The 23,619-nt window shown below is 37.1% G+C and overlaps 1 protein-coding gene across 2 annotated transcripts in view; it reads right to left on the bottom strand.

Annotated features, from left to right (window-relative positions):
• Positions 1-23,619, bottom strand: part of FRMD5 (FERM domain containing 5) — a 334,173-nt gene that overhangs the window by 92,936 nt on the left and 217,618 nt on the right. The window lies entirely within an intron of this gene.

Here is a 23,619-nt window from a genome sequence, read left to right as displayed (position 1 = left end):
CTTGCTTAAAGCAGGTTCACAAAGAAATGACTAAAGCTCTTATGTCTTCTGATAATCATCCTTGGAGATGCTGAGCAATTTGCCATGGTGCCCACTGACTTGAAGGTGAGAACTGCAGGCTACCTAAGCTCTGCCCAGTGACTTGGAATTGTCTCTCTCTTCTAACGTGCTCAGCTGGGACAGAATCACAGCATGTCCAGAGCAGTGAACCATAAGAAATGAGAGCAGATTAGACGAGCAGGGAGATAAACTAGGCATCGCCCAAGGGACACTGACAAGTGAGGTGACCTCATGCTTTGCTCTCAACTCAGAGTTCTCAAAATTCATCTAGGCTAGAACATGTCAGGGTGCACCAGAATGATCAGAACTTCCTGCTGGCAGAAAGAAGGAGATGATAAAATTTACAAGGAATGAGAAGTTGTAAAGAGGTATTTGCTTCAATATTTAAATTACTATTTCAGAATTTAAGAGCTTAAAAAAATAAAAATAAAAAAAGACATATCTCAACTATCAATAAAAACAAACAAGCAAAAAAGATGGAAAATAAGTGACCATAAGATCACCCCAACAGAGATATTTCCTTGGTAAATAAAATGTAGGGCCAATATGAGAGTAATCCAGAAAGGAGGAGGGCCAATTATTATTTGAAAGATGCTTGATCTCACTGGTGATCAGGGACCTGCACTAAAAACCACAATGAAATGCCATTTTACATCCAAATGATTAGCAAATATTTTTTAAAAATCTGACAATTACAATGAAAACCATAAAACATTGCAGAGAGGTCTGGGGCTGCAGCTCAGTGGTAGAGAGCTTACCTCACATGTGTGAGGCACTGGGTTCCCTTCTCAGCACCACATAAAAATATTCATAAAAAGATATTGTTGGACTAGGGTTGTGGCTCAGTGGTAGAGTACTCACCTAGCACGTGCAAGGCCCTGGGTTTGATTCTCAGCACCACATAAAAAAATAAATGAATAAAGGTATTGTGTCCAACTACTACTAAAGAAATAAATATTTTAAAAAAGATATCGTGTCCATTTACAACTAAAAATATTTTTAAAAGAACATTGCAGAAAAAAAGACAACATTGACAAATTGGGGGGGGATGTTATGTTCATGGGTTTCAAGACTCAATATTATTGTCAGTTTTCCTCAAATTGACCTACAGATTCAATGCAATCCCAATTAAAATCCCAGAAGAGTTTTCAGCAGAAACTGATTCCAAAATTCACAAGGCAATACAAAGGACCTAAATAGGCAAAACAAGCTTGCAAAAGAATAGTGAATTTGAAGGATTAATACTGTCTATTTTTAAGATGAATTATAAAGCTGCAGGAATGAAGGCAATGTGGTATTGATACAAAGAAAGTCAACTAGATCAAGAGAACAGAATAAAGAACCTATAAATAGATCCACACATGTTCATTTTCAACAAAGGTGTAAAGGAAATTCAGTGGAGAGAGGAAATCCTTTTAAACATGTGGTGCTGGAACAACTGGATATCTACTTGCAAAGGGGAAAAAAAGGACTTTAATCCATACCTAGCTCCATATTTTAAAAATTAACCTAAATGTATCATAGATCAAAGTGTACAACTTAAAACTAAGAAACTTTTACAAGAAAACATTTATAACCTTGTATTAGGCAAATACTTCTTAAATATAACAACAAAAGCACAATCCATAAAATAAGTAAATCTATCGTAAAATAAATCAATATGCTGAACTTTATAAAAATGTATACTTTCTGCAATTCAAAAGACATTATCAAGAGACTGACAAGACAAACCACAGAGTAGGAAAAAAGCTTATTTGCTATCCATGTATTTATGTCTTTGGCAATATGTCTATTCAAATCTTCTATTTTTTTTTATTGGGGTATTTTAAGAGTTCTTTTCATTCTAAATACAAATCCTTCATCACATAAAAGCTTAAAGGAAGATGGACTGTATTGGAAAAGTATTATCCCCCAAATGTCTAGTAAATAAGCCTGAACTTTTTGAGGACAACATACTTTATTTTTGACAATGCAGACCCTGCTTATACAAAGGGGTTGACTTGCTGCTTCTCAGGTTCTGTTAGTCCAGTTCCTACACCTCTAGGGTCTTATTGACCCATGATTGTTCAAATGCAGGGAGAGGCCACTAAAGTCAATTGTTGAGGCAAGGAACTGGGACTTAAAGTGGGACTTAAAGAAATCTTCTTAGAGATTCAGAACTCCCCATGGTTTGGGTGAGGGTTATAGGACCAGGGAATCTGAAAGCACATCCACCATTATTGACCAGAAAGAAACATAGGTAGTGATATGTGAAGCTATTGGGTGATTTCTTTCTCTCTAGCCCAAAAAAGTCCAAATGGATGTCATGAGGTATTAGTATAGAAACACTGCATATTTTTGTATATGTCTGTTTCATTAAGAATTCCCACAGTCATTACAGCTCACTTTGACCTACTATTCTTTACAAATAACAGACAATCCTGGGAAGTACAATGAGATAAGGCAGAATGTTTCTCATTTGGGAACAATAAAAAGAAAGTAACATAGAATGTGGGTAATGGTGTGAAAATCAAGATTTCAAAAACAAAACCAATCTTCAACTGGAGAACAGCATTTAGGGTAATAGAAGGAGGATGTATTAGATTACAGTTGAATACTGTACAATACAGTCCAATGCACTGCTCAGAATCCCAGATGTTCCATTTGAATTCCTCTGGTTGCCATTTTGAAATACTAGTCTATAAATTTAATTGGTTATAAGTATAATTTCCCAAGATGCTTGTTTACTCACTTAATGTAGTATCATATTACTTTTAATAGGTATTCAGGCCCTACAAAGTATGTTTGCAAAAGGAAAAAAAAAAAAAGCAAAGATAACTCATACCCTTAATACTTAAGTGCTCTGTAAGTCAATAACATCCACCTCTTCTTAAGCATAAACAGGACCTCAACTATCTCAGCTTTTGCAATAAAGAACTCTTCCTTTCACTCCTGCAGAAGTCCTTCAGAAAGTGGGCCATGTTCATTATGTAAAATTGTGGATGTGTAACCGACGTGATTCTGCAATCTGCATTTGGGGTAAAATTGGGGGTTCATAACCCACTTCAATCTAATGTATGAAATATGATATGTCAAGAGCTTTGTAATGTTGTGAACAACCAATAAAAAAAAAAAAGAAAGTGGGCCATGTTGGTTGGTGTGAGACAACCTTAACATCTTTGCTATTAGAAAAACAAATGTGCCCTTCTTTAGGAAGTATTAAGAAAAATAACTTATTATTTCTAACACAATATACCCCAATAAGCCTTCAAATGAACATCTCTCTATTTACCACCCAATGTCTTTTATGCTACCATTTAAATCATTTGGTTCTTAAATGCCTTCTTGCCTCTGGTTTTAATTAGAACCTGGCTGCTGACTCTCAATACTCCCTGGTTTATGCTGCTTCATCTTTCTACTCTAACACTCAACTGTCTCTTGACCATTTTACCCCTCACACATGAAACTGAGGAATCACTGAAATTAAACACTCAAACTATACATCTGAAATTAGAATCTTTTTGGTCTTAAAATTGGTCCCAGTTGGAAGCAACCTAGGAGACTGAAAATATATTTTATTTTAATGGAGGATAGGGATTCAGTAAAACTAAGGCTGGAGCTCATCCTGGCCAGACACAATGGGTTGTGGATGCTGCTCGTTTTTCACATATATTCATCATATATGTCAAAGGCATTTGTTTGTTCATTCAAAAATATTGAACATCTATCCTGCCAGGTACCGTGCTTATGATTGCAGAGACAGTACTAAGCAAAGTGGTATAATTTCTCTTCTCTTTGAATTTATAATAATAATCTTCAAGTCTACAAATCCTCAAATCGATGTATGTGTTATAATGGAAAACACAAGAACTCTGGAAGAATGCATAGTGAGGAAAACCTGACCACCTTGGGAGTTAGGGAAGCTTTCCTCTAATCTGAAGGAAGCACAAGAAATACCTAAATGAATGGGGAGTGAACAGAGAGAAGAACACCCCAGGCATAACAGATTTGCAAAGCCCTTGGAAGAAAATCAGAAAGGGGAGCTCACAGTAATGCAGATGGAGGACATGAGGGAGAAGACATAGATCAGATGGTACAGAGCCTTGGAGACAATGTTCAGAATCTCAGACATTATCCTAAGATAATCAGGAAACCATGGAAGAGTTTCAAAGCAAAGGAGTGATTGGATCAGATTGTGACTGACTGAAAGGAAACAAGAGGGTGGGAAGGAGTCCAGTTAGGAAGCTCTTTCAGAGGTCCTGGCAAGAGATGAGAAATGGATGAATGCCATAGCTCTTCAGGAAGTAAAGTGCATAGGACTTGGTAATGGAAGTACCATAAGGGGTGATGAAGAGAAAGGCATTGAGATGATTTGGTTTCTCATTTCTCCATTAAGGAAAGAGTAGTTACATTTACTGTGGCAGTATGTCCATTGGTTTTGCCTAAGAATACTTTTCCAGGGTAGAAAAGGAGGAGGGAAGGAAGGGAGGGAGGGAGGGAGAGAGGGAGAGAGGGAGAGAAGGAAGGACCCACATTTTCCCACTTTGCAAGAATAGAATTACAAACCAATGTTTTTACAAGTTTTAATGAACATTAGTCTTCTACACTAACAGAGAGAGCTTAGAACCATCTTGTTTATGGAGAAGAAAGAGAAAATATCATACAATAGTAGAAACGTGATAAAGATGTCAGAGAACTTATAATCACCATGTACTCCATTTCATTAAAGAAAACACAAGGGCTGGGGTTGTAGCTAGCATGTGTGAAGTATTGGGTTCTATCCTGAGCACCACATAAAAATAAATAAACAAATGAAAGTATTGTGTCCATCTACAACTAAAAAGAAAAAGAAAGAAAAAGAAAAGCATGGATCTTGGGACTGGGGCTGTGGCTCAGTGGTAAAGCACTGGCGTAGCACAGGCGAGGCGCTGGGTTCGATCCTCAGCGCCACATAAAAATAAATAAATAAATAAATAAGATAAAGATATCGTGTCCAACTACAACTAAAAAATATTGAAAAGAAAAACATGGATATCAAGAGTTTAAATTAGTGAAAAAAAGCTGTATTTACTTATAGCAAAATTAAATGCTTTCATGTAGGATGGAGCTAAGACACCACAGCTCTCAACCTGTTTTTCTTTTATTACTATTTTTCTTTGGATAGAATGAAAAAGAAGAATTGGAGGACTTTTAATATATCTTAATTTAAAGTTGCACTGGAAAGGCATTAATTATAGGATACATCATTAAAACTAACCCTGGTCCTCACTCAGTGTCATGAAGAAAGCCCCTAATGGGTACCATTTTGTTACTCTTAAACAAGTAACCAGTTAAAAATGCCAAATGGATGGGCTGGGGATGTGGCTTAAGCGGTAGCGCACTCGCCTGGCATGTGTGGGGCGCTGGGTTCGATCCTCAGCACCACATAAAAATAAAAAATAAGGATGTTGTGTCCACCGAAAACTAAAAAATAAATATTAAAAAATTCTCTCTCTGTCTGTCTCTCTCTCTTAAAAAAAATGCCAAATGGAGACTATAGTAGTATAGGACTTAAAACTTTAAAAATATTTATTGATGCTAATGTGAATCTTCATTTAGAAAAAAATGGGCATTCACTTGCAAACTAAATTCTCTCAGGTTCCTTTCTTTATATCTTCTTGATTTTTTAAAAATGTTTATGGTATAATGAGATGGGAACTTGCTATGTTGCTCAGGCTGATCTCAAACCCCTGGATTCAAATGATTCCTCCTGCCTCAGCCTCCTGAGAAGCTGGGAATGGGACTACAGGCATTTGTTACCATACCCAGCTAAACTTTTCTGTTTTTTTTTTTTTTTTTTTTGAGGGGAATTGTTTGTTTGGTAATTGTAGGGATAGAACACAGGGCTCCTTGTGTCTGCCAGGCAAGAATTCTACTACTGGAGCTAAACCCCTAGTCCTCTTATTGGTTTTCAAAGATGGTCTTTCTTTTCTCATTGTCCTAAAATCTGATGCATCATTACATTGGCATATTAGGTACTTTATGCACATTTTGGACCCAGTCAAACTACATGATAGGGACTGTTACTTTAATAGCTTCAAAAAATTTGCCTATGGTAATGATCTAAGTTGGTGAGGTCAGAATAAATCAGAGGACATGAAGACACCGAGATAACATGCAGGATCGATTCTTCCAAGAACCAAGCAATGACTTTGGTGGTCTGAGTAGGAAACCACCCTAGGAGAATTGGCTGTGCTTTCAGAAGAATCGTGTTTATCCATCAGTTCTGGTCAAGTTAGGAAAAAACAAACACTATTTTAAAAGGGGAAAATAACCAAGGAACACTAAGAGGCTCAAATCTGTGGACTATTAAATTAGTCCTAGAAACTGTATATTTGAGGTGAATGCTCCCCGCTCCTTCCAAAGAATCAATTGGATAATGAAAATGCCCTTCTTAATATTCTATTTATAAGACTTCTTGCCTCTTTTACCTCTTGAACATTTTAAGCATATTTATTTTGCAGTCCCTGTCACATGGCTCTATTATCTATAGATGAGATTTTCCTGGTGCTCCAAGTTGCAACGTTAACATAATGGGGTGGCTGTGAGGATGTGGGACTTCTAAACTCTGCAAGCAGGATAACTCTAGGCCTCGACTCCAGCTGTAGCTCAAGTTGGGACTATTAATTTTTTAAGTATAACTCTTTTTTTAAGTATAACTCTTTTGTTGCTCATACAGGCTACTTAATTCTGTCACACACTTCCTGGACAGTGAGTGGACTCTTAGCAGGGTCTGGCTTTAGATAAGGAGCTCAGGTCATCTCTAGGTCACTTATATGGTCTTAACTTCAGCCACAGAGGACATATGCCAATTTCCTTTTTTGTAGAAAAGTATTGATCTGGCTTCCTTGACTGTAAGAATGCACTTCTCTCTTCTCCAAAAATCTATTAGGCCAGCAAAATTAACAATTTCAAGTCTGAAAATGTTTTTACATACAATATAATGCAGTGAAAAGCACATTGGCCAGGAGCTGGGAAACCTGAACTATAAGTCTAACTCCAAGCCAACTGTCTAACTGTAGCTAAGTTTGTTGACCACTTTAGGTCTCAGTGGATAAAATTAAAATTTTGGAATTAAGACAGAAGAGCACTAAGGTCTTTTCCCGCTTTAAAATCTCCTGATTCTATGAAACACTATCTTTCATCTTCTGGGGCCCAGTGGGAGTCCAGGGGCAGAGGCAGGGGCAGTATGTGCTTGAGAGAAGGTTAGGATGATTTATAAGGAAGTCCCTTGATCCCAGTTTCCCTAGATGCTGCTGCTCTTCTCGTTTTAAAATGGTTACAAGACACATTAGCATTTCAAACACTGTTTTTTGCCTGTGACAGGTGAGCTCAGGGAGATTAGAAAATAGCAAAATTCTGTTTTTGTTTTTTTTTCAAGCCAGACTCAGTGTGTAAACATTAACTGTTGGTACAGATTATTCAACATTCCCCATTCATTTTTCATGAACTCACACAACATATCAAAGGAACCGATGCTCTACTCCTTAGTGCTTCTCTCAGAATTACAGACAGGCTCATTTTACTCTGTCAGCAAACCTAAAGACCAGAGTCTTTGGCTGTGAGAATATCTCATGGAAATAGAAAAAGCTTTACAGAATAGTCTGCCCTTCCTCCCCTCCCTTCTCCTCTTCTATCAGGCAGTGTGTGTAGTCACACAAACAGCCTTTGGAAACAAGCACTTGTGTGCCCAAGTCAAACAGATTCCTAAGCACATAAATGGCCGGCAGCTGGGCACCAGCAGGCAGGCCCTGAACAGGCGGAGGGTGAGCACTGGAGCAGGACCACACTGAGGCTCTCAGCTGCTCCAGGGTTCAAAGCCCCCATTGCCTCAGGAATCCTCACCACAACTGTTTTCCCATTTTCTACAGAGAAACTTATTTGAGCATCCCTCTCAGAATGTTATTCTGAAGATACTCTTATATCCAGAAAAAAAATTACCATAGAGAGCCCAAAGATCATGATCAGTGACTTGGATTGTATGCCATATGATAGAAATTAGGTAGAAAGAGAACAGAATTGGGGGTTTGGAACCATGACTTCCCCTCTTCACCTGTAACTATAAGGCCATGGGCAAATTACCTGGCATCTTTGGCCCTCAGTTTCCTTGCATACAAAATGAGTAAGTCTGACAAAAAAATCACGTATGTATCAATTCTAAAATTCTATTCACCTGTAATGAGACTGATTATTAAGAACTAGGGAAACATGCTTATATCACAGACCAAACCTATCCATAATATAGGGAATATTCAAATATTCATTCAAATATATATTCAATGATTCTGATTACCCAACCCATAATGGTTATGGGAAACCATAAAACTACACAGAAGATCCTGATGATGAACCAGAATGGGGAATTACCAATATTAGGATGGCACAATTGGCTGGACCACATGACCAAAAGGATAAAGAGGATCTAACTGAGCATGTAATTAGGAACTGACACTCTGTGGGGATAATTAGCATTTACATTAATGAGTAGAGAAATGTCTATTTAATGAATATAAACTAGGGAGGGGAATCTGTATTCCAAACAATCTTAAGGATTGATGGAGTGTTCAGAAAGCAGTAATATAAAGGTCAAAGATGAAAGACCCATTGTTCAGAGAAGACAGAAAAATCTAAGATGAGGTTGGTAAGGCTGCATGCCAGAAAAAGACCTGAGTGTCAGGGTGCATAACAAACTGAACTCTAGCCAGAAAATTTGCACTAGACCCAGAGGTAGATGTAGCAATTGAATAAGACCACCCTTGCTTTGATAAGGCCACCTGAATCACAAAATAAAAAACAAATGTGTATCATGATCAGTGGCGAATTATATCACTTCTTTCACAGTGTGTCAGGGGTTGGTCACTATGCATCTGTTATTTAGTTTATGCACAAACAACTAAGTGTATAGTGGGTTTGCCTCCTTTTCTCCCAGTGATAAAACCTTAAAATAGATAACTGAAAGAGGGAACTATTGGTCAAGAAAGACTAAAATGCAGGAAAGAAACAAAAAATGATAATGCTGAATGTAAATAGAGATGAAGAAATAGTTAAATGTGGGATTGACATTGCTGGCATTCAGGAGATTCTAGAAGCCAGGCACAAGTGGCACACACCCATAGTTCCAGCTACTCTGGAGGCTGAGATAGGAGGATCATTTTAGCCCAAGAGTTTGGGGCCAGCCTGGGCAACAGGGCAACAGGGCAGGACCAGGTTTTTTTTTTTTTGTTTTGTTTGTTTTTGTTTTTGTTTTTAGAGAAAAGAAAAACAAAAGATATGCACCAGAAGAACTCAGTGAAGACAAACTAATCAACACAAAGGAGGGAAATAGTTGTGAGGAAAAGCATGTAGGTGTCACAGAGGAAGTGACACTGGCAAAGACTTGAATTAAAGGAACTCCTGAAGATATATTTATGACACTGGCAACACAAAGGACAAGATGTTTGAAGCTAATCCAAACTTGGAAAGGCCTGTGACAATTCACCAAGGCAGAGAAAAGAGATTTGCTTGGCATCATAAGGTTTATGACAAAAAGGCAGGCGATATTCAAACTACTCTGGATTTTTTTTTTAATGAAAAAGTAAAACTTCAATTCTCGATATTTATGTTTTGTAGTTTACTAATATTAGTTTTACTATTTTTATTTCTCTATACATTTTGATTTCTTTATACAAAATTAACAGTAATAGTGTTAAATATTTGATACACCTATAATTTTCTTGTGGTACTGGGGCTTGTGCCCAGGGGTAGTGTACCACTGAACCACACCCCCAGCCCTTTTCATTTTTTATTTTGAGACAGGGTCTAAGTTGCTTAGGACTTCACTTGCTGAGGCCGGCCTTGAATTTGCAATCCTAATGCTTCAGCCTCCCAAGTCACTGGAATTACAGGTATGCACCTGCAGTCCCTCTGACTATTAAAATCAAATTATAGTCTAAGCTTATAGGGTCATTTTCATAGTCTCAAACTACTGTGCAAAGAAAAAAAACTAATAGTATTGAAAAAACATACATGAGTGTATCATTATATGAGGTATTCATCAGATATTTATACAGCACTGGGTCCAATTGAGGGTTTATAACTGAACACTGACATGGAGAATGTGAAGAAGGTGAAGACAGCAACAGAAGTAAGACGCTAAAAACCCTGACCACAGGGAAAAAAATGTTTAAGGAAACAGATTTTAGCCACTAAAAAAAAAAATAAATGCAGTGGTTAACCATGGCTGATCTTCAATGACTTTTACATATGGGAAACCTGTCATTATGTATCTTTATTAGAGTGGACAGATGAAAACCAATTTTGACTGCAACATGATGGTCTGAGTTAACTTAAGAATGAAAGAGGAATTACATATTAGAAGAGGTTTCAAAAAGATCTCTGTATTTTTTCCCCTGCAAATCCTAAAATGTAGAATTAGTTTCTTATCTACCTGGAATCATTTAAGCTTCGAAACAGGCAAGGGAAGATGGACTATGAATGACCTGCCAAGGTCTCTGCCAGAGCTAAGATGCTGATTCTTACCATTGTAGAACTTTATCTTACCCTAAGCTGTCAATTATTTCTGAGCCCTATATTTAAATTGTTCTTTGCTGTGTACATCCATCTTCCATTCCTCCCAGACCCTCTTCACTTAAAGGACATTAGATTATGGAGTGGGCCTCGGATGGGAAAGCAAAGCTGCAGAACAATCCTATTTTCAATGAGGCTCTGTGGTGGGGACTGCAGTGGCTTTGATATATGCAGCTCCCACAGCATCAGTGCATCCATACAAATGAGCCTGAGTGCCTGGGACAGGTTCCTGCTGCTGCAGTGTTCTGTACACTGAGACCAGCACTGCTCTGAGTACCCACTTGGATTTAAAACATGGACAATCATGAAAATAAATAGTGCCAAACCAAACTTATTAACATCGTCTCAGAACAAGGCATTAACAGGCAGGACAAATATGGACCTTCTGAGCTCTCCCAGTACTGACAATTCTTGGACTACAAATCAAACAATTCTTACACTCCAACCTCCTAATCAGCCTTCTTCATTAAGAATCATCAGACCTACCAGGAGAGGGACATTCTCATTTTCAAACAGGACGGTGACCTGTTCTCCACTCTCTTGTTCTCTCACCTCCAGGCATGTCTTTGTCCTGCTAAACTTGAAACTCACTCCAGTGTTCTTCAGAGATGACTCAATACTGATGCTCTAACAGTGCAGCATTCTAGCCTTGCATCCTTCCGAAACCTTCACTGCTCATGGTTCCCAACAAGATGTCATCTGAGAGTCACAGAAGCTCCTCACACTATGCTACTTGTGGATGAGGCATCTTCTACTATAAACCATAGGAAAAAAAATGTTTAAGGAAACACTATTGAGGGCTGGGGTCGTGGCTCAGAGGTACAGCGCTTGCCTAGCACGTGTGAGGCCCTGGGTTTAATCCTCAGCACCACATAAAAATAAATAAAATAAAGGTATTGTGTCCAATTACAACTAAAAAATAAGTATTAAAATACTATTGATATATAATATCAAAATACTATTGACATATAATACTAATAATATATAACTGAAAGTTATAACTCATATATAATATTTGGCCTTAAATGATAAATAAACTTGGCTGTAGAAGTAGAAAGTACAAATACCCCCATTAATAAGACTTACAGCAAAAATGCAATTTTTTCTTTCATCAAACTTCCAATTGGAGATCGTTCTGAGTTTTGTTTGTTTTTGCTTTATTTATGTTAATCTGACTTGGAATTTTAGATATGAGAATTGCCTCTACAGCATAAATATTCAATTTTGGTTGGGAATTGCCACATATATCAAACTAATTCTACATTTTAGGACTTGCAGAGGAAGATTGTGAATTCTTAAAAGAAAAAAAATATTAGGGCAGGGACTGTAGCTCAGAGATTGATCACTTGCCTAGCATGTGTAAGGCTGGGTTCAATCTGCAGAGCTACCAAAGTAAATGAATAAATGATAGATAAATAACTTTAATGTTATAAATACATGTCAACAAACACTTTTAGTATTAAAGAGAGTTAATCCCTCCCTATAACACTTGTACAACTTCTGATACTAAGCAACACAATCATTCCTTCACAAGCCCCCTCCCCAAAAAAATTCTACTAGAAAGATGAGAGAAAGGGGTTATCTGAAATAAAACTATTATAAACTGAAATAGAAGAGTTAACTATTATAATCTGTCCTCCCTTTAGATTAATTTTCTTAACTAAGATAAGAAAATGTAATGGTTTCTAGAAAAACAAAAACTTCTCCTTTGGAAGTGTTTTTTTGCATAGATTTGTTTTGAATTTTACCATGTTGGCCAATAGCACTTTCTGTGAAAGGAAATGTTCTATATCTACACTGTCTACTAACCATTTTTGGCTTACTTGAAATGTGGCTAATGAAACTGAGGAACTGAATATTTAGTCTTATTTAATTTTAATTTAAATACGTACATGTTGTTAGTGGCTAGTAGACAGTCCAGAGCTAAAAGCGAGGTTCCCAAACCAAGGGAGCTTAAAAAAATAACCATCTCAAAAATTCCTCAGATGAATCTCATTTGATTGCAGTACATAATCCTTTTTTAAAATTTTAGTTATAGATGGACACAATACCTTTATTTTATTTTGGGGGGTTACCAGGGATTGAATTCAGGGGCACTCGACCACTGAGCCACATCCCCAGCCCTACTTTGTATTTTATTTAGAGACAGGGTCTCACTGAATTGCTTAGTACTAGCTTTTTTTGAGGCTGACTTTGAATTCTTGATCCTCCTGCCTCAGCCTCCCAGGCCGCTGGGATTGTAGGCATGTGTGCCACTGCACCCAGCTCATTGGTTTGTTTTTTTTATGTGTTTCTGAGGATCGAATCCAGTGCCTCACACATACTAGGTAAGTGCTCTATCATTGAGCCACAATCCTCGCCCCTAGCCTATAATTTTCTTATAGTGTCTATGTATGGCTTTGGCACCAGGATGACACTGGCCTTGTAAAATGAGTTTGGAACAAATGGTGCAGGGACAACTGGAAATCTACATGTAGTAGAATGAAATTTAACCCTTATCTCTCACCCTGCACAAAACTCAAAGTGGATCAAAGATGGAGAAATTAGACCAGAAACCCTGCACATACTAGAAGAAAACGTATGTGCAGGCCCAACACTCCAATATATTAGCTCAGGAACTGACTTCTTTAACAAGACTCCTAAAGTGCAAGAAGTAAAATCAATAACCAATAAATGGGATAGTATCGAACTAGAAAGCTTCTTCACAGCAAGGGGAACAATCAAAAGGGTGAAGAGAGAGCCTATAGGAGAAAATCTTTGCTACCTGCACCTCAGATAGGGTGTTAATTTCCAGGATATTCAAAGAAAAAAACTTAACAGCAAAAAACCCAAATAAGTCAATCAATAAATGGGCAAAGGAACCGAACAGACACGTCACAGAAGAAATACTAATGATCAACAATTATTGAAAAATGTTCAACATCACTAGCAATTAGAGAAATGCAAATTAAAACTACACTGAGATTCCGTCTCATTCCAGTCAGAATGGCAATTATCAAGCATACAAGTAACAGGGCTGGGGCTGTAGCTCAGTGGCAGAGTGCTTTGTCTAGCACGTGTGAGGAACTGGATTCAATCTTCAGCACCACATAAAGATAAGTAAATAAAATAATGGTTTAAAAAGAATAAAAGTAACAATAAATATTGGTGAAGATGTGGGGGAAAAGGTACACAACACTGGTAGGACTGCAAATTGGTGCTACTCTCTGGAAAGCAGTATGGAGATTTCTCAAAAAGCTAGGAATGGAACCACCATTTGACCCAGTTATCTCACTCCTCAGTACATATCCAAAGTATTGAAAATCAGTATACTACAGTGACATAGCCACATCAATGTTTATGGCAGCTCAATGCACAATAGCTAATCTATATAGCCAGCCTAGGTGCCCTTCAACAGATGAAAGGATAAAGAAAATGTGGTGCATATTCACAATGGAGTATTACTCAGCCATTAAGAAGAATAACTTTATGGCATTTGCCAGTAAGTGGATGGATATGGAGACTATCATGCTAAGTGAAATAAGTCACCAAAAGTCACAGATCAAATGTTTTCACTGATATGTGGAAAGTGGCGCCTCCAATAAGCGGGGAGAGGGGAAGAATAGATATTCAGTAGATTAGACAAAGGAGGATGAAGGAAGGGGGATAGGAATGGGAAAGACTGTGGAATAAACTGGAAATAATTTTCCTATGTACATATACAAATACATCATAGTGAATCCTATCATCGTGTACATCCATAAGAATGGGGTCCTAATTAGAATAAGATATAGTCCATGCTTTTATATTTATAACAAAATGTATTCTACTGTCATGTATAACTAAAAAGAACAACAACAACAACAAAAAAGTTTGGAAGTGTTTTTTTCTTCTTCAGTTTTTGGTATATGTGATATGCTTTTCTCTCTTTCTCTCTCTTCTTGCTTTTGAGATTCTCTCTTTATCATTGACTTTTGTTAGTTTGATTACAATGTCTTAGTGTACTCTTGTTTGGATTGAGTTTGATTTGAGATCTTTGACCTTCCTGTTTATCTTTCCCTAGATTGAAAATTTTTTCTGTTTTCTCTTTAAAAAGATGTTGACTACTTTGCTTCTCTCCTCTCCTTTAAATTCTATAACTCAAAATATTGGTCTTTGGACACTGTCCCACAAATCCTGTAAGGCTTCTTTATTCCTTTTTATTCTATTTTCTCCTGTGCATATTTTTAATAAGCAATTTTTGAGTTTATAGATTCTTTCTTCTGCTTGATCAATCCTGCTGTTGTGCTATTGTGTTTTTTATTTCATTTGTTGAATTAAACAGCTCCAAACTTAATTTGATTTATACAAAAATTATTTTGATTTCTTTGTTAAATTTCTCATTTTGGTGATTTATTATTTTCCTGGTTTTTGTTTGTGTTTTGTTTTGTTTGGATGAATTGTTTCTATGTATTTTCTTGAAGTTAACTGAGCTTCTTTAAAACAATTATTTTGCTAGGCATGGAGGCTCATATCTGTAATCCCAACAGCTCAGGAGGCTGATATAGGAGGATTGCAAGTTCAGCCTCCGCAACTTAGTGAGGCGCTGTGCAACTTAGTGAGACCCTGTCTCAAAATGAAAAAAAGGGATGGGATGTGACCCAGTGGTTAAGCGTCCCTGGTTTCAACTCCCGGTACCAAAAAACAAAACAAAACAAAAACACAATAATTTTGAATTCTTTGTCAGGATTCATAAATCTCCATTTCTTTGGGGTTGGTTACTGGTGCTTTATTTTCTTCCTTTGATGTTATCATCTTTCTGATTGTTCTTGTTCCTTGTGGCCAGGTTCATTTAAAGAAGTAGCAACTTTTTTGAGTTTTTACAGACAGTTTTTGTCTGGATAGACTTCACCAGGCAATCTATCCAGAGACTGTGGGCAGGCTGTCTGGTCGGGTCCATGAATGTGTTCAATGCTGGAACTGTTGGGCAGGCTCACGGGATTGGTGTCTGGACCCACAGGGGTGGCCCTAGACTGGCATCCGCAAGGGCTGTCCTGGAACATGGAATCTCAGGGTCTGACCTAGTACTAGGGTGCACCTTGAGCTTGAGTCTGCAGAGGCCAGTTAGGTGCTGGGATGGGTGTAGCATCTGGTCCACTATCATGGGCCTGGAGCCCGAGTCCACATCCACAGGAGCTGGCCTGGAGATTGAGTCTGCAGGAGTAGCTCTGGAGACTTAGTTCATGAGGAGACTACTATTGCTTTTTTATATAAGCTCCCATGTGATTTTTTTAATTATTATTATATACTGAGTTTGAGAAACATTTTTTTTTTCTAAAAGTTTACTACTCAAAGTGTTCCATATATTAAGAATACAGACTCTTCTTAGGCTCTACACTGAAACTACTGAAATCAGAGTCCACTTTTAACAAGGCACCTAGATAATTTGTTTACATACTAAAATCTGATAAACACTGTTCTTGATTGTAATCAGCCTTAGAAGTACATTAGAATCATGTGGAGAACTTTTGAAAAAATGTTACATGCATCAGTGTTTCTTTAAAACTGCCCAATGATTCCAATGTGGGACTAATGTGAATATTACTGAACTAGAATGTACAAATAAAAATAAGGTACACTCTGGATATGACTAGTAGAAGGAAAAAGAGGAAGGTTAAATTCTACCTTTCAATGGGAGAGACACAGGGTATTCATCTTCCCAGAAATGCAGCTGGCACCTGAATAAATAAATAGCCCGATGATGGCGAACTGCTATGCTGTACAGTTTCTTTGCTCTAAGTAAAACTAGCTTTCCTTTTTGTCCTGCTTTCCCCAGACTATACCCAAAGATTCTACCCTTGAGATTCCTCAGGAAAACATATGTCGGGTTCTAGAGAAAGAGAACAAACAGATCAAGCTCAGAAGTCTGCAGTAAAGTTGCAAAGAATATATTTCTACCAAAGCATTCTCTTGTGGCTCATCACAGTCCCTTAAGGTTGCCTGCTGGCAATGACCTAGGAAGCCAGAATTGTTGATAAAACCTAGTCTTTTTCCATACAAGAAGCTGTCTTCTGGCCTATTGTCTCCTTTCCCCTGAGCTTTCTTGATGTAGTTCTGCTGCCAGAGTGAATGAGTTTTTCCCCTGGGCTTGATTCCTATGGTTAAATCCTCATACTGATGAAGTCTAACAGTGACAGTTTCCTTCCTATAATCTAGAATATGTTTATCAATGATGACAAGAAAACATCTCACCTCTACTATTTATAGAAAAACTAGGATGATCATACATCCATCGTGAAACAGTTAACAATCTCAGTCCACACAACTTTTGTTGTTTCCAAACAATCACCACAATTCATCAGGAGAAAAAGGGTCACAGCTGCTCACTGGTCATATAACTTGAGCTATGTTTCTTCCCTTACAAAAGAAGTTCTATTGTCAAGATTAAGTAAGGGGTTGGGGATATAGCTCAGTTGGTAGAGTATTTGCCTCGAATGCACAAGGCTCCGGGTCCAATCCCCAGCACCTCCCCCAGTACACACACACACACACCCCAAAATGAAAAGAGATAATGAATATAAAAATGCTTGTGAATTTCAAAGTGCTCTACAAAATGTAGATATTGTTATTATTAGTTGGTAGAAGAGAGTGATGTTTCCTGGAAGATTAGCAAAGAAACAATTTCCAGGGCACAGCAAAGGTTTCAAAGGACAGATGGCAAATCTCTGTACAGGTGAACAAGGGTTCTATTTCTAGTTTACTGTTAAAAGAGCCAACACTACACATTACCTTTGACATTCATTTCAAAGAAGCAGACTGGTCAGAGGCAATGTATATATGAGCCAATGTTCCATGGGAAAGAAAATATATCATTCTGTCCTGACTGTTCGATTTTCTAGCTCACCTACATTAAGTGCAAACACCTAAATCCCATTGCCATTCACAATGGCAGGAAATAAGGCCTGAAAACTGAATGGAACAAAAGTGGTGCTCTTTTAGATCTAATAACTGTTGGCCAGAGGCTTCTATCCCTGGCAGCCAAGCCGCTTTCTGCAAGGAAACTGATGTGATGAGCTTGTGAGATGAGGACTGATTTCACATCAGGAAGTTTGACTGGGACCTAAATGAAAAACTGGTTGCATTCTAAGGTTCTACCCTGCCCTGAGATAGGCAGGATTATTTTGATCCAGCTATTATCTACCATGCAAGATGACGTCATTTTCCAGAACACAGTATCTGTGAATAATCTTCTGGCAAACAGGCACCAAAACTTCTGGAGAAAGAAAATGAGCTGGAGTCATCAGATGTGAGGCCAGGAAACAGACAATAAATCCCTTCCTCAGCTGTTAATAATGTTTCTTGTTGCTTCACAATTTGCTTTTAAATAAATCCTACATTCTGCAACCAAAATTCTTAGACAATTGACTGAAAGTATACTGGGGACTGAATTAGAACAAGATATATTCCATGCTTTTATAATTACGGGAAAAAGAATTCTACTGTCATGTATAAATAAAAAAAGAACCAATAAAAAATTGAAAAGGAAAAAATGGCATAAAAATCTTATTGAGGGGGGCCTGGGGTTGTGGCTCAGTGGTAGAGTGTGCTCACCTAGCATGCACAAGGCACTGGGTTCGATCCTCAGCACCACATAAATGTAAAACAAAGATGTTATATCCACCTAAAAACTTAAGAATAAATATTAAAAAAACTTATTGAGGGAGATAAAGATGAAGTCTTTAATGTTGGGATGTTAGATTATTTCAGGGCTCAGAACTTGGTTCTGTCCTACTTAAGTTCCTGCCCTTGGTGACCATGCCAAGTCTTACAGCGTCAAACACCATTTTTATGTAGATCCCAAATTTGCTACCTTTACCACAAACTTTTATCCCAAATTCCAGAATGTGTGCATAATTTTCTGTTGATGGTTTCATTTAGATGTCTAATAGACATCTTAAGCTCTTAAGGTTGAACTTCTTTCTGCAATTTTTTGTTTTGAAATAATTTCAGATTTACAAAAAAGTTGTAAGAATGACACAAAGAACTCCCACATTCCTTTTACCTGGATTCCCCAGTTGTTAACATTTTTTTTCCATTTTTAATCACTCACTATTTGTGTATAACACAATCACACAATATAATTATTATTTTTCTGAGCCATTTGTAGAAGTTGTCAACATGGGGACTATTTCCCAAATACTTGTATTTCCTAAGAATTAGACCCCTTTCTAACATAACTTCAGGGCAACTGTCCAAATCAAGAACTTCAAGCACTGACAATGATACTGTCATCTAATCGACAGGTCTTATGTTTAAGTCAATTGTTCAAATATTTTATTGGAGAAAAAAAATATTTATTTCTTCTGGTTCAGAGTCTATCCAGTCCAGAATCACAAGTTGTATTTAGTTGTCAGGTTTTCTTTTCTTCTTTAATCTTGAAGAGTTTCATAGTTTGTCTTTGTCTTTCACAACTTCTCTTGAAGAAATTTTCATGACTTCAAGATATTTTGTAGGATGTTTCAGGTATGTGTGTATATTGTTTCATATATACATATTGTTTTGAAACAAAATCAAAACAGTTGTGGCAAAATAAACAAAACATATTTTTAAGCATATACTTCAGTGGTAAGGATAATCACACTGTTGTACAATGAGTCACTTGAAGTCTTTTTATCTTTCAAAATGGAAACTCTATACCCATTAAAATTTATTTTTTTTTGTTCTCATATAAAATTCATCATTGTTAACTATCATCACCAGGCTAAGTCTCCAGAACTTAACCCATCTTGTAATTACAAGTTTATACCCTTTGACCCACATTTCCTCATTTTTCAACACCTATCCCTAACTCCTGGTAACCACCTTCTTTTCTGAGTTTAAATTTCTTAGATTCCACACATGTGAGACCACAGAATACCTGTCTTTCTGTATCTGACCTATTTCACTTAGAATAATGTGTTCCATGTTTATCCATGTTGTTCAAATGGCAGTTTCCATTTTTTTACAGGCTGAATAATATCCTATTATATATGTATCACAATTCTTCATTCATCTGTAGATGGACACTTAGCTGCTGGCCATTGTGAATAGGCTACAATGAACATGGGAGTACAGATGTCTCTTCAACATATTGATTTCATTTCCTTTTAATGTATATCCAGAAGTGAGATTGCTGAGTCACATGGTAGTTCTATTTTTAATTTTTTTAGTAATGTCCATACTGATTTTTATAATGACTATACTTATTTACATTCCCACTAACAGCATAGAAGTGTTCCCTTTCTCTTGTCTTTTTGATAACAGCCACTCAAGCACAAGTGAGGTGTTGTCTCAATGTGGTTTTGATTTACATTTCCCTGATGGTTAACATTACTGAGCACCTTTTCATGTATCTCTTGGCTATTTTTATGTCAACCTTAGGAAAATGTCTATTCAACTCCTTTTCCCATTTTCTTTTCTTCTTTTGCTTTTCAGTGTGAGTTCCTTATGTATTTTGGACATGGACTGCAGCACCTGTTTTCTCTTGTTCCATGGGTTACCTTCTCATTCTGTTGATTATTCTGTCTGCTGAGTAGAAACTTTGAAGTTTGATGTAGTCCCATTTATTTGCTTTTGCTTTTGCTACTGTGCTTTTGGTGTCATATCTAAAAAAGTCATTGCCAAGACCAGTGTCAGGGAGTTCCTCCCATTTTCTTTGAGTTTTATGGTTTCAGATCTTATGTTTAAATCTTTAATCCATTTCAAGTTTGTTTTTGTGTAAGGTATAAGATAAAGCTCCAACTTCACTCTGTTGCATGTGGCTCTGCATTTTTCCCAACACCATTTATTGAGGAGATTATCCTCTACCCACTATGTATTCTTCTTTAAAAAAATATATTCTTTATATGACTTTATTTATTTATTTTTCCATGTGGTACTGAAGATGGAACCCTGTGCCTCATGTGTGCTAGGCAAGCACTCCACCACTGGGCCATATACAATTCATCATTGTTAACTATGTATTCTTTGTGCCCTTGTTGAAGATTCATTGAACATATAAAAGTGCATTATTTCTGGGTTTCTGTTTCATTGATTCATAAGTCTGTTCTTAATGCCAGTACCATGCTGTTTTGATTAACAGAGTTTTGTAATATCATTTGAAATTAGGAAGTGTGATGCTTCCAGCTTCATTCTTCTTGCTCAAGATGGTTTTAGTTATTTGGGGTTTTGTGGTTTCACACAGATTTTATCATTATGTTTTCTATTTCTATGAAAAATGTCAATGATCTTTGGTAGGGATATACCAATTCTCCTTTCTTGATGTGAAGCTGTGCTGCCTTGGGGAGGGTGACACAGGCAAAGTGAAACTGCTTACTTACTTTCAGACTTCATGACCTAGCAGTGTGCTGGAATTTCCCTTCTGGACCCCTAGGATCCCACAGATGCAATCCCAACCATGCATTGTCGTGATCCAATGCTTCGGTAGGGAGATGACATCTGCTATCTTGCTGATGTCACTCCCCTCAACAAAACTCTTGAGTTTGATGTTTCCTCATGAATAGTTTCCTCAGTGCATCAAATAAGGAGGCACATAATGTTAGTGTATCTAGTACTGGTGATACTAACTTGGATCACTTACTATTATGCCTTTTTAAGATAAATATTTGAGACCATGTAGATATCCTATTCATCATCAATTTTCACCCAGTAGTTTAGCACCATTGCTAATTTGTGCATAAACAATAATTACTTTGACATTTGTTCACCTGGCAGTCTATTAAAAAAAGAGCTTTTTTTCCCTCTTTTACTAATTAATTCATTTGCTTATTTATTTTATTAGTATGCACTCATGGATTTTCATTTTGTTCTATGGGTTATAATTTTTTACTATCATGATTTTGATGCTAAAATAATTCTAGGTTTGACCACTGCAGTACATATGATAATGATATGTCCTTGTGACATATCCTTATCATTATTTGAACATGTTCTTACTTTCTGGTACAAGCAGATGTCTCAGGCTTATCTTATTGTTTCGCTGAACTGGCCAAGAGTCAGTAAGTTCTTGAAGGTGTCTGATTTCTCTAATAAAGAAGGGTATTTAGGAAGCTACATCTGGGTGTCTTGTGTCACTGTTACCGGGGGGAAGGAAGATTTCTTTCAGGCTTTCTCAGTGATGGGGTTAAAAAATGTTTGGAAGTGTTTGTTTATATCTATTTCTACACATATATATTTAAAACCACGAGTTTACAGTACCTAATTCTTATCCAAAATCCAAGGGGTCATTCCAGTCTTCCCCCTTTCCATAATTGCAACTCCTTTTCTGACAATGAGAAACCATGCACCTACTATCCTCACTTACATGCTCAATTTGAAAATACACCAATAGCAGTTTGGGAATTCCCAAGTCATATAACAGCAGAAGTCACAACTCTTTTCTTTCAGGTAGGCTCCACCTGGAGTCTTCTCCATTTCAATTGATAGCAACTCCAAAAACCCTAGAATTATCATTGAGTGAACTCTCTCTCATACTGCACATCTAATCTTTCAGGAAATTCTATTGGTTCTGTCTTTAAAATATATTCACAATCTGATTACCTCCTACCACCTCCACTGCAACCTACTACCTTAGTCTAAGAAATCACCATCATCTTGGACATAGATTTCTCCCAACTCATTTCCCTACCTCTACTCTTGCCTCTTAATCAGTATACTGTCAACATCACCATCAGTCATTTAAAATGTTAGTCACTATTCTAAAAGGCTCCAATGAAAGCCAAAACCCTTTAAATGGCCTATAAGGGCCCTACATAATCAGGCCCTCTATAACTTTCTGACTTCGTCTCAAACCTCGATCTCCATCATACAACTCTATACCAGCCACACAAACTTCCTTGCTATTTGTTACATTTCAGCCATATTCCCATTTATACCCTCTGCTCAGATTTCTCTGTCAGAAATCTACTCTTTTACTTCTTTCAAGTGTTCAATCTCACCTTTTCAATGAGCCCACACTGACTACTGCGTTTGACATAGTATTTGATACTGCAACCATCATCACTGAGCAATTCTTATTCCTCCTCTGAATCATTATCAATCAGATGTGCTATTATGACCCATCTCTTAAACAGCTAAAAAAAGAGGAGATAGTATGAGCTGAGACAGTACATTATTCATTCTTTCTTTCTCTACTTATTCTCTTATTTTTATATCAAATACAACCCAATGGCCCCATCCTCCTTACCTTACTCTACATTTTCTTCTTCTACAGTGCTTATTACTTAATAACCATAAATAATAAACATAATAAATGAGTAGATTATCTCCAATAACTGGCTCATTGCTAGAACTTATGAGGGCATGAATTTCTGATATACCCCAGCTGCCTGGAATAGTACCTGGCATGAACTCAACAAATATCTGCCAATGTTGAATGAATGAGTTCCTGAGGCCCCAGTCTCATAAACTATTCAACTTCTACTTTGCCAGTAGAGTGAGATAAAATAGTCTGAATTTTAGGGCTGGCCAAATAGCTAAGTGGTGCAGCACTTGCCTAGCATGTGCAAGGCCTTGGGTCAATCTTTTTAAAAGAGATTTTTTTTAAATGTTCAAAATATAATATCAGCTTAGGGCAATAGCTCTCATATTTATATTTTAGATGAACATTCTCCCAAAGGTCCTTAGCAGAAATCTGGTAACATGCCCATACCAGTGAACCAACAATGAATGTCAGATAATGGTTCCAGAGAAAATTAATAGTTTCTATACAACAAGTGGGTATCCATGTGCATTCATACATGTGAAACGTCTGCTTTTATTTTTTTTTTTTTTACTTTTTTTTTCTCTCTCCCCTTTTTCTTTTTCTTTGCAGTACTGGGGTTTGAATATAGGGCCTTGGGCAGGCTAGGCAAGGGCTCTACCACTAAGATTTACCCCAAGTCCTCTGGTGTTAACTTTTACGATAGTGTGAGGCCTGAGAATTTCATCTGGAGTTAATGTACACACTTGGAAAAATTGTCTCCTCTGAAAACATTGTTT

This window comes from Spermophilus citellus, assembly GCF_964194105.1.
Source record: "Spermophilus citellus genome assembly, chromosome: 4".
In the NCBI taxonomy this organism is placed as follows: Eukaryota; Metazoa; Chordata; class Mammalia; order Rodentia; family Sciuridae; genus Spermophilus; species Spermophilus citellus.
Note: the sequence above shows the minus strand (reverse complement) of the source record. Positions and strands in the feature narration are given on the sequence as shown.